This window comes from Monodelphis domestica, chromosome 5 (assembly GCF_027887165.1).
Source record: "Monodelphis domestica isolate mMonDom1 chromosome 5, mMonDom1.pri, whole genome shotgun sequence".
Classification (NCBI taxonomy): Eukaryota; Metazoa; Chordata; class Mammalia; order Didelphimorphia; family Didelphidae; genus Monodelphis; species Monodelphis domestica.
Genome location: NC_077231.1, coordinates 100,661,648 through 100,675,008, shown reverse-complemented (window position 1 = coordinate 100,675,008; position 13,361 = coordinate 100,661,648).

Below are 13,361 nucleotides of genomic sequence, written 5' to 3'. Positions count from 1 at the left end.
AGGCTGCACTTTGTCTTTATAAAAATCTTTCTCCATCAGGAAAAAACCACCTCCTCCTGGCAGCTATTTATGTGATTCCAGGGTTCTCAGTCGTATACTGTAACTTGCGCTCCAGAGATTCTTCCCTCCTTGTTAGGCAGCCTAAGCCCGGGAAGGATTGAAGCGAGCTCTCGGGGGAAGGGCTTTCCCCCAAGTTGGAGCTGCCCAAGAGTGGAATGCCTGCCTTGGGAGGTGGTCAGTTTCCGCTTATTGGAAGAATACTGGTGATAACAATGGATGGACACATGCTGCTTGGCACATAGTGGGTGCTTAATAAATGATTATTAACTGACTGACTGGTAGAAGCAACATTGAGAGAAGGGACCCATTAATGAGACACTTGTATACCCAGAAGACCCATTCCTCTTGGCCCCCAAATGCACATTTAGCCGTTATTCCATATTCTCTGCACCCAAAAGTCCCAAACATGTCCTAGCCTGAAGGATGTTACCTTCTACTCTCAGGGGAAAGAAGTAGTGCAGGGCCAGATGCCTTCTGTATATTTTTTTAAACCCTTATCTTAGAATCAGTGCTGTGTATTGATGCCAAGGCAGAAAAGTGTCAAGGACTGGGCAGTGGGGGTTAAGTGACTTGCCCAGGGTCACACAGCCAGGGAGTGTCTAAGGTCAGATTTTAACCCATGAAGATGAGTCTTCCCAACTCCAGGCTCAGAATTCTTTTATATTACTGCTAGACAAAGATTAAGGATGTCAGAGGCAAACTGAAAGATCCCACAGATATCCAAATATTCCTAGCATTACTTTCTGCGCTAACAAAGAATTGGAAGCAAAGTAGGCTTGTGGTCCAGAGAAGAAGCCAAGCAAGTTGTATGGGACGTATGGATGGTTTAGAAGGAAGAAAACAGAATCAGAAGCAGTATGCCCAATGGGTATTACCAAAGGGTAAATGGAATGACTAAAGTTTGCCCTGGCTAAGAGTTAGGAAAAAGACTTTTCCCTTTCACTGAATAGAGAGGAAGGTGGCAAGAGCCCAGTTTATGTTGCCAGAGATCCTTCAAATGTTGGTTTTGCTGAAATGCCACACTTTCATTTTAAAAACTTTTGTGAAAAGAGATGTTGGGGGGGATATTCAGAAATGAATGTGGTATTGAAATTAAGGCATCAATAAATATATAAGGTAAAATTACTTTGATTTTAAATATTTTATTTTTTCTAATTACATGTAAAAACAGTTTTTAACATTTCTTTTTAAATTTTGAGTTCCAGATTCTTCCCCTTCCCCCACTCTTTTCCTCTTCCATTGAGAAGACAAGCAATTTGATATAGGTTATGCATGTGAAGTTATATAAAACATTTCTATGCTACTCATGTTGTGAAGAAAAATATAGGACTCCCCCCCCAAAAAAGAAAGTAAAAAATAATATACTTCAATCTGCATTCAGATTCCATCAGCTATTTCTCTGGAGGTGGAGAGCATTTTTTGTCATTAATTATGTCAAAATTTTTATTTATATAAATAGAGATGTAACTTCTTATTTTATTTTTCAGCAATATTTCATTTTTCCCCCAATCACATAAAAACTATTTTTAACATTTGTTTTCTAACATTTTGAATTCCAAATTCTTTCTCTCCTCTTTCTCCTTGAGATGGTAAGTAATTTAATATAGGCTACACATGTGCAATCATGCAAAACATTTCCATATTAGTCATGATATGGAAGAAGATACATATTAAAAAAAACCCACAAAGAAAATGAAGTGAAAAATGGTCTGCTTCAATTTGCATTCATATTCCATTAATTCTTTTTTTGGGAGGTGGATAGCATTTTTCATAGTGATAGATATGTAATTTCTATAATTATATAGTATACATATAATTTAAATTTTAGGAAGATCAGCACTTTATAGTTTAAAAACTATAAGTTCAAGAGGAATGGAAAAGATGGCATTTTAAAAAAATTGTAGGAGAATGGAAGAACTGTTCATGACTGTGGTTAGGAAGAGGAATCTTAACCAACAAAAGGCATAGAAAAGATCCTAAAATAAGGCTTTGAGTATCAAAAATTTAGAAGCCTTTATATGAAAGAAAAAAAAAACAGTATGTATATTGAGAGATAGGAGATCCTGGGTTCAAATTTGGCTTCAGTGATATCCTAGCCAGGTGACCCTGGACAAGACACTTAACCCCAACTGCCTGGCCCTTATTGAACTTCCCTGGAACCAATACTTAGTATGATTCTAAGATAGAAGGTAAGGGTTAAAAAAAATAAATGTAACTAAGAGCTTTCTAGTGGAGAAAGCGATCTGATAAAAGTCTGTCTTTATGATCTTTAGAAAATAGGCACAAGAGGTAGCTAAGTGGCCCAGTCGATTTAAAGCCAGGCCCAGAGATGGGAGGTCTTGGATTCAAATCTGGTCTCAAACACTTCCTAGTTGTGTGACCCTGGACAAGTCATTTAACTCCAGTTACCTAGTCCTTATTGCTCTTCTGCCTTGGAATCAATAGATGGAAGATAAGGGTTAAAATAAAAAAGAAAATAGACTCAAATCTAAGGGATGAAGAGGCAAGTGATGGACGGATATGAACATTTTACAGAAGAAAGTGATTAAGAACATATTCCAAATCCCTAACTGTAAAGATTGTGAGAATTTTTTTTCATATACTATATTAATTCCTATATATTAGGGAGAATTATTGTGTATTCCTGTGTTTCTGTCTATATTAAAGGTGCCATCCGATCTGCTGCTTTTTGCATTTTCTTTGCCTTGGGAATTCCAAGGAATGTCCTTCCTTTTAAACAGAATTTGGTTAATAAATGGAGAAGATAAAGAGGATAAGTTGATGGATCATTTTTTTATTTTTAAACCCTTACCTTCCATCTTAGAGTCAATATATGTATTGGTTGTAAGGCAGAAGAGTGGTAAGGGTTAGGCAATGGGGGTTAAATGACTTGCCCAGGGTTATACAACTAGGAAGTGTCTGAGACCACATTTGAATGGACCACCATTTAATTGGCTATTTTCAATTAAAGATATCTTGGGATGTTCAAGAGAGGGACTGAATAATGAGCTTCTAAAAATATATTTATTAAGCTCTGTGAAAGAGAATTATTAACTCTATTGTCTATCCTGAGTTAACACTAACTTAAGTACCCCTACTTAATACCTCACTAGACTGAAGACAGTCTACTGTCTTTTTTTGAACATCCTACTTAGTACTAGGTGAGAAGCTAGCAAGGTACTTAGAGAATTCACATCCTTAGAAATTCAATCAAATCAGGAATCTGGGAATCTTTTTGATGAGAACTTAACCTTCAGAAGATAAGAAGTTGATCCTATAGACACTGCCCCCTGGGCAGTGCTAGACTGTTATTGGCCCCTGTGAAGAGGGGAAGGGACAAGAAGTCATCATAAAAAGCAAGCCCCAAACTCCTTTAGGGCAGATTGTCTTTGAGAAGATAGTCTGAAGAGATTGTCTTCTGGAGATAGTCTTAGATAGTCTTCAAGGGAGCTTTGCTGGAGACTATGATTTGGATTGTGGGCTTGGAGCTCGACTTCTACTTGGACTCTAACTCTTGGATTACTTAGTTGGGTGAATAAAAAGCTGACCCCTTTCCTAGTTTCTGGAGAGACTAGCTTCCATCTTGGAGGAGGCCACTTGGTTATTCACTACCAGCCTTCCTGATTGAGAGCTAATTAATCTCGGCCTGGATTAAGCAGACCCAGAGCAAAACATTTAGGTTGATAGAATAGATAACTTCTCTACCCCCCTCTCATTTCTCTTCTTTATTATTTCCTCTCTATTTGGAAATAAATTTCTGACTCAAGATATAATAAATACTGTGACTTCTGACTCAAGATATAATAAATGTGTGACCACATAATTTCATATAATCATCTTCCAATCATTAATTTTAACCTTTTTAGTTCCTTGACCTAGTCCAGGTCATCCCTGGTGATAAGAGAAACCATGGAGACTTATATCACTTAAATTAAAAAAATTTTTTTTATTTAATTGATTAATTTAGAGTATTTTTCTAGGATTACAAAAATCATGTTCTTTTCTTCCCCTTCCCCTCCCCCCAACCACCTCCCATAGCTGACACACAATTCCATTGGGTTTTACATGTGTCATTGGTCAAGACCCAATTCCATATTATTGTATATCACTTTTATTGATTATGATGCTGGCCTAACCAATAAACCTGATATAATTGGTAAACTTATATTCTTACCCCCAAATCAGCCTCTTAAGACAATTTTAATCATAACAAGATAAGTATAAACCAATCCCCCCCCCCCAAAAACCCTCTGAGCTTTTTACTTTTTACCCATCAAACTGACAATGTTAAGAAGACAGAATCAATCCTGGAGTGGTTTTGAGACCTATTTTTCATTGTTGGTGGAACTATTCAATGCTTCTGGAAAGTGATTTGGAATTAGGAGAAATAAAAACTGTTGATAGCCTTTGGCATAGCCACCTGACTCCTGGGCATATACTCTAAACAGGCCATAAACATGGAAAGGCCTCATCTATGCTAAGGTGGTCCAAATCATGTATCATGTACAGCGTAGGCATGCTTTCCTGTTGACTTACCACTGGAGAGTTTCTCAAAATAAACTGAGGGCCTTCCTTCTTTTCCCTTAGCATTATGAGCTACTAATGAATCATAGGAGCTATCTCCTACTAACCCCTTATTCTTTTTTTAAATTAAAAACATTTTTTAAAATGTAATTAATTAATTTAGGATATTTTTTCCATGGTTACATGATTCATGTTCTCTCCCTCTCCTCCCCTTTCCCACTCCCAGAGCTGATGAGCAATTCCACTGGCTAACCCCTTATTCTTGACACTTTACAGGCTTCCCTCCACTCAACATATTTCTCTGATGATCTCTCCTGTGTTCTGCTTCTCCTTACGAATCCCTTGTTTATAGTCTGCTGTGGTCTCCTCACACAGCTCCTGCCTCACCTGTTGGGTGAGACTGACTTTCCATTGCTCAGAGACTCCAGTGTCTCATGACTCATAATCAATCCTAAACCTCTAGTAGGATGTTCGTATCCGAAGATGCGGGCTTTTGTTTCAGAAGATGCTCAGAGCTAAGCCAACAAGCATTTATTAGGCACTCAATGGGAGCTAAACGCTAGGGAGTCAAAGAGTTCTTAAAAGACTTTGTTTTTAAACGGCAGTTTTTCAGGGATGATTGATTCTGGGCCCATTTGCAGTCTGTTCCAGCTAAAGCTATTTCTGGAGGAACTCTAAAGGTAAGCAGCCCCACCAACTGCTTAGCATAATCTGGCCAGCAGCCATTATTCTTCATCTCCTTGCTCTTTCCTGTGGGGATGGAAAGTCCAAACTCCTTGGCTCACTTAGGAGGCTCTGCAGTGGTCTGAGGATTGCTGCTTCCAAAAGCATGTTAGCTCGAATCAGGTGCAAAGTAGAGGAGCTCCCCATCCACAGGGAACCTGCCCTTGGGCTCTGGGTTGGATCTCCCGAGGGGGCACCCAGGCATCTATTCCTTGACAGATGCCATTTATTGTCAGAGGGTCCAACAAGGCTTTTGGCTGGTCTTTTGGAGAATTCTGAAGTCTGAGTGACTGAGGTAGGGAGATGCTAACACAGCATTTTGGCCAATAGATTAGATGCTATGGAAGAAAAAAGCTCAAAGACCCCAATATTTGGGTAGCATCTGAGAAATAACACAAAGAAAGAAGCCAACATTGAAAAATGAATCCAGGCATTCTTAAACTTTTTGTTAACCATGGACCCTTCTGGCAGTCTGGTGAAGCCTATGGACTGTTTCTCAGAATCATGTATTTAGAGGAGCAACTTGGTGGCTTAGTGGATTGAGAGTCAGGCCTGGAGATGGGAGGGCCTAGGTTCAAATCTGGTCTCAGATATTTCTTAGCTTTGTGACCCTGGGCAAGTCACTTAACCCCCATTGCCTAGCCTTTACTGCTTTTCTACCTTGGAACCAATATATAGTATTGATTCTAAGGTGGAAGGAAAGGGTTTTTTTTATCATGTTTTTAAACATTTGAAGGAAATGCTAAACTTTGATTAGAAGTTAATATAAATAAAGATTCCGTCTTCCCCCCATCTGAGTTCAAAGACCTCCTGAAATCAGTTTAGGAACTCCTGTACTTGGCAAAGAATGCCTGTCTTCTCAAACAAATCTTGGAAAGGACATTTTCTCTCTATCCACAGGAATACAAAGGCATACAGAATGAATATTAAAAAAACACACAACTCCATGATCTCTTGGTGACTCATTCTAAAAGAGGTGATTTCATGTATGTTTAATCAGTAGTTCTCCTTTGGAGCTATTTGTTTTTATTTTATGTTCAGACATGTCTGACTCTTTTTTTATTCTATTTGGAGTTTTCTTGGCATAGGTACCAGAGTGGTTTGCCATTTCCTTTCCAGCTTATTTTACAGATGAGGAAACTGAGGCAAAGAAGGTGAAGTAATTTGCTTAGGGTCACACAGCTAATAAGTGTCTGAGTCTGGATTTGAACTCATGAAGATGAGTCTTCCTAACTCTAGGCCCAGTGCTCTGTGCACTACAGTGCCACCTAGCTGCCATTTCTATCTTTTGGCTTCATCTGTGTCATCCCCCAGCCAGATTCACTGTATGAGTTGGGGATGTTAGGGTGATTCACTTTGGGGTGGGATGTTGAGATTTCATATGTGTCATTTCCCCCACTAGGATGGTAATTCCCTGAGAATAGGTTCTGTCTTTTCTGCATGTATCTATAGCATTTAGCACAGTACAATCTGTGCACAGTAAGTACTTAAGAATTGTGTTTTTTCATTCATTCGTTCATGTCTCTCACTACCATTCCCTGAATCCCTTTGGAAATTAGAGGATCTTCCAACCTTAGTTGTTGTCTTTTCCTTCCTCCTTTCTCCTTCCCACTTAGCAGAAACACCAAGGATGAGGAGGACAAACTTTGGCCTTCCCCTCGTCTTCTCAAAGTGATGCCCCCATTCTATTTCCCATCATCTCTTCTTCTTCATTCTGGCTTGGGCCAAGACTTAGGCTTTTCTAGAGACTTCCACTAAGGGAAAATTATGAATGAATGAATGAATAAATAAATGAATGAAAAAGTTTTTCTTAAGTGCTTACAATGTATTCCCCCCCATCACTTTTGATTTGGTTTAAGCTAGGGCCCTATGAAGCTAGGTGGCACAGCCTGGAATTATGAAGAACTGAGTTCAAATCTGGCCTCAGATTTCCAGCTGTGTGATTCTGGGCAAGGCACTTAACTTTGCCTCAGTTTCCTTATTGTCAAATGAGGTAGAGAAGGAAATGGCCAGCTACTCCAGTATTTTTGCCAAGTAAACCCCAAATGGGATCATAAAGAATTGGATGACACAGAACAGCAACAAAGGTTCCTGTAAGAGGTGTGAAGATTAAATTTAACTCTTCCCCTGATTGTGAAAATGAAACTAATTAACTCTCTCCTCATTGTGAAGATTAAATTGTAACCCCTGCCCATTTTTGGATTTAATCACCAAAAGTCTAAGCACCCTACTTAAAAGTTGGGTAGGGAAATCTGCCCATTTTTAGATCTAATCACCAAAAGTGTAAACATCCCACTTTAATGATTAAGTGGGAAGTCTGTGACCCATGTGTGCAATGGTGGGTGATGAATCAGAATTGACTGACTGCCTCCTGGGCAGTCCCAAGCAAAGTTTTAGACTATGAATTGTCCATGTAAAAAGTGGAGGAAGACACAGGAAGTGACACAAAAGATAGTGTCTTTAAAAAAGGGAGTGACAACTTCCTGAGTGGAGTTCAACTTGGACTTTGGATTTTTCTGTAGTTCTACTGGGAGTTCTACTTCGAGTGGAGGCTGAAGAAAAATCTGCTGACTGGACCTGAGACCCTGTTCCTGTTGAGGCAGTTCTTAAATCTCTTCCTTTGGACTGACACGTGGTGAGTAAAAAAGCTGACTCCTTTCCTGGATTTCTGAAGAAACTAGCCTCAGGAGGGACCTGTCTTCTTGAGAGAGGCTCCCTGTATCCCAGGTCCTTGGCTTTGCTGATGCCAGCTAAGGACTAACTCCCCTGCCTGGGTTGAGCCAGGGGCCAGGAGTAAAATTACTTAGTGCTTAGGCTATATATCTTACCCTATCCTCTCTCTGATTTTCTAACTTTATTCTTTCTATATTTTGTAAATAAATTATAAATAAATCTCTTTGGAATTAATATAAATTCCTGGCAACCCTATTTTAAATATAATCTGGTCCAACCCTTTTATATAATAAATAATCCCTTTTTTCCCCTTACAGGGGTACAAGACCTTGGATGGAGAAAAAGATAGATAGAATTAATATAAATTCCTGGTGTCCCTATTTTAAATACAATCTAGTCCAACCCTTTTATATAATAAATAATCCATTTTTTCCCTTTCAGGGGTACAAGACCTTGGATGGAGAAAAAGATAGATAGAATTAATATAATTTCCTGGTGTCCCTATTTTAAATACAATCTAGTCCAACCCTTTTATATAATAAATAATCCATTTTTTCCCTTTCAGGGTACAAGACCTTGGATGGAGAAAAAGATAGATAGATAGATAGACAGACAGATAGACAGACAGATAGATTAGATAGGATAGATAGGTAGATGGGATAGATAGAGGGATAGACAGACAGATGGATAGATAGACACAGATCTATAGATATCTGTATCTTGATAGATAGACATCTTTATTTTTCCCAATCTTTAGCTAAAAATTTGAATTTCCTTTAATTATGAATAGAGGCACAAGCATGATTCTGGGAAGGTGTCTTACCAAATGGCCAGGGGGATACTATGACACCAGAAAGGTTAAGGACTCCTTACTTAGTAGGTCCACAGAATTTGAAGTGAGCTTTTTGGAGCCTGAAGGAGATATAAGAAGGACACTGGCCCCTCCAATACCCTTGAGAATAACCCTTACTCTCTGAGATTCCATCTACCAGTCTCCTTCTCTCTGTTCACTACTGATCTAGGTTCATAGCCTGATGGTACTCCTTGCTACCTATGGATCCTGAATAGGTCACTTAACGTCTAGGCCTTAATTTCCATCTCCTCATTCACTGTCAGATGGCAGCTTCCTCTCTAGATGCCCATTTCTCTAAGGGGGAGGCAGAAGCTGAGCCCAGGGTGAAGGGCGACATCACTGAGGAAGGGAACTAAATGCAAGCTCTACTTAGGGACTATACAATCTGGGAAGGGCTGACTTGAATGTGGATGACACTGGTCGGTCATTTTAATGTCCCATCAAGACCACCAGGAAGCGGTGTCAGCAATTCCAGATAGTATCAGATTGAAACTAGAATTTTTAAAAGACCTTAACAGCCTTGCAAGAAGAATTAAATTGATCAGGATACTCATTTCTCTGTTGTCAAGGGATACGTTTTTTTAAAAGCACTAAAAGGAGGAACCTGATTGCTGTAATAACCCATTTAGTAAATTAGAATGGACTGATATTTGGAGAAGTAGGGACTAGCCCTGCATTCATTGACCTGTCTGTCTATGTATCTGTGTGTTTATCTATTTCTATATATACACATATATCATATATGAAGGAATAAATATCTGAAATGTATAGGATATACATAGAAAATCTCTCCATCAATGGGGGGGGAGAGGTGTCAGTTTTTCAGTAATTTTTATTCTTAGGTGGTTATCTAGAAGACCTAGAGATTGTGACTTGTTTAAGAGTCTCAAAGCCTCTAGGAGTCAAAGGCAGGGCATAAATCTATATCTTCCTGGCCTTGAGGTGGCCTTTTTGCCTATTATGCCAGCAGGTTTTTTTAAGCCCTTGCCTTCTGTCTTAGAATTATTACTAAGTATTAATTGCATGCAGAAGAGTAGTAAGGGTTAGGCACCTGGGGTTAAGTGACTTGCCCAGAGTTGTACAGCTAAGGTGTGTCAGAGCTCAAACGTGAACCTAGGACCTCTCATCTCCAGCCCTGGAGTTTTATTGGCAAAGATACTGGAGTGCTTTGCCATTTCCTTCTCCAACTCATTTTATAGGTAAGGAAACTTGAAGCAAACAGGGTGAAATGACTTGTCTAGCACCACATAGCAAGGGTGACTTGCCCAGAGTCTGAGGCTACATTTGAGCTTATGAAGATGAGTCTTCTTGATTCCAGGTCCAACACTCTATAGCCACTGTACCACCTAGCTACTCAGGGGTGCTTAAAACTATCTTTTAAAAAAAGATTTTGACCACTGTATTTCATTATAATTGGTTCCCTTTGTAATTCCATATATTTTATTTTATGCATTTAACATCAGATTTCTGGATAGTCTATAGGTTTCTCCAGACTCCCAATAGGTCCTATGACACAAAAAGATTATTACGGATGATGGTGATAATGATAATTTAATTATAATAATAACAATAATTTTATTGCCAAAGCCCTTGCACTAAGCCACATCATTTGGAGAGAAACAAAGAAAAAGGCAGGAAATAATGTAAAGTGATATTTTGACACAAGAAAGAGATTAATAAAGACAGAGATGCCCCATTTCTCTGGACAGTGAGTCAACAAAATAGAAACAACTTCTCAAACACTATTTCAAAGAATGTCTATCAAGAGCACTTGATAAAGTCTACTAATTGGTGCTAATTGATATGTTTTGAATGCTGCCTATGTCTCAGGCACCATACTGTCAATTTTATCAAACAGATTCAGAAGGACTTTTATTATGATTTTAAAAAGAAACTTAAAGCCAAAAGCTGACATCATATGCAAAGGGGAATACTTTAGTTTTTTATTATTAACTATAGGAGTAGATCAAGAATTCTTCTTTCCCTGTTATTTGGCATAGTACTAGAAATGCAAAAGAGGGGCAAGAGAAAGAAATGGAAGGCATAAATGTAAGCCAAGAAATCCAGTTGTACAACATGATGATTTACATAGAAAATTCAAGGGAATCAGCAAAAATACTAATTAGGATAGAATCAGTGAAGTGGCAGGATAAAAAATGAACCTACTCAGAAATTTCTCCTCTCTCTCTCTCTGTCTCTGTCTTTCTCCCCCCTCCTTTTTTTCTTTCCCTCCCTCTCTTTTCCTCCTCTCCTCCATCTCTGTATGTGTACAGTGTATGCAAATAACTAAATCCAGGAAGCAGAATGCTTCTTAAATCAGTAAAAGGCAACAAATAATTGGAATGATTTCCAGTGATAAATGACTGGGCCAATATAATAAAAATGATAAATCCATTAAACACACATTTATTGCTATACCAAACTGCCAAGGTGATATTTTGTAGAGCCAGAAAAAAAGCAAAATAGGTAGGATATCAAGGAGTATAAAGAAAGGGGGAAAGGGAATAATGGGAAAATGGTAGTATTTCTAGATTTCAAGTAGTAACAATATTTGGTACTAGTTAAAAAAAAATAGAAGAATCAGAAATAATTGCACTCCATAACCCAGTGTTTGATAAACCAAAGAATATAAGTTGCTTAGGAAAGAACTCCCTTCTTTACCACAATTTCTTGGAAACTTAGGAAGCAACTGGGCAGAAATTAGTTTTAGACTATCATTTGACACCATGAACCACAATAAACACCAGATGGATATGATCCAAATGTTAAAAAGTCATGTCATTAGTGAGAGAATGAACCAGATCAGGTGACTTTCAAAGTTATGCCTAGAGAATTAATTCTAGATAAGAGAAAGTTTCTGCACCAAGAAAGTACCAAGAAGTCCTGTGTCTCTGATAAGGGATGAATAGCCAAGACATAACACAAGATCAAAAATGACTCAGAGATAGTCAGAAGGTATGTTTGGGCAAGTGAGTGGCTAATGGGGCCAAGCAGGTGCCAGGAAGAACTATTCTAAACCTTAGAGGGATATTATTTTTATGACAATGGGAGTGGGAAATGCGGAGGGAGATAGAGACAGAGACAGAGAGAGAGAGAGAGAGAGAGAGAAAAGTAAGAGAGGGACATCAGAAGAAAAAGGAAGGGAAAGAGGGAGAGACAGGAAAAAAGGGAAGAGATCGAGAGAAAGAGAAATAGGGAGAAAGAAGGAAGGAATGAGAGGGAGAAAGGAGAGGGGAGGAGATAGAAACAGAGACAGAGTCCAATTGTCTCAAAGTGACAGCTTCAGCAGTGAAAATGGATACTTTTCCCAAGACAAACTTAGAAAACTCTTTTGAGGTCTGACTGGGTTTCCAAGCAAACATGCCCTGCCTTTATTCCTTCTATTTTATTTTTCCATACTTCACAATACAATGGTATTATTGGCAGCCCCTCCTTTCTCCTGATATGGATATATTTGAAGAATTCCTTGTTTTTCACTTTTCTTTACAAAATCACTTGACTATACAGAGAAACAATAAACTATTAGACCAGGGAGCCTCTCAGGAACATTGTTTTGGTATTAATATTTATGATGCAGACTCCTGGGAAGTAGCAATCATTGACTGATTCTTCTTGCTGCCTGCTGTCGATGTGGAATCTAGAAATCCCCAAACTGGTAGCCTAGTAAGATCTTATGAACCCCAAGTTTTAGGATTAGCTTGTAAGCTGGAGATCCCAAGTTTAGCCCAGTTCCCAGGAGAACCCACTCTGAAGGAAAACAACAGACTTTCTGATATTTAATGGATTTAGCTAGGTGGAGTTAACAGATTTTAATCAAATGCTAAAATGTTCTTTTATCCCAGAAGAAGACCCACACCTGGGTAGTGACCATCCTTTAGAATCCATTGTAAATAGCCCCTTCCTTTATACCCTAGGTCTCTATGGTTCCTTTCCCAAGCTTGATTGTATCCAGTTGGTATTGGCTGAACATTCACATTTCCTTGTAGCCATGGAAATGTCAATCAATCATCTTTCCCTGACCCTGGATTCCCCAAATGGTATATAAGTCCCCCAAATTCTTTTGCTTCTTGGAGTTGTTGTTATGGGCATGGAAGGATACCCTTTGGGGTTCGGGAAGGATGCCTTTTGCAAGCATGCAATGACTCCAAATTTTAGCTTAAAAAAACAAAAGAGATTTATTAATTTAGAAAGTAATGTTGAGAGTGGCCAGGAGGATAGCAAGGTAGAACAGCAAGATGGGGAGCAGTTCCCTGGGAGGATAGCATGAAAGGAAAGGCTGTTCCCCCCATGACATCGGTTCTGGGGATTTTACACATTCTTCACAACAGTTAGTCACTCAGGCATGAGGTAGGGTGATGCCTGGGGACATAAAGATTCCTTAGTTTTAGGGGACAAACAGATGTCCGATAGGATCGAGGTGTGGTCTGAAGGTGCATCTTTCTGACCATCTAGAGGACGATCAAAGGAAGATAGTCATCTCAGGACTCTAGGTGGGGTCATTGGATGTTTTTAGTCTCAGAGTTAGAAA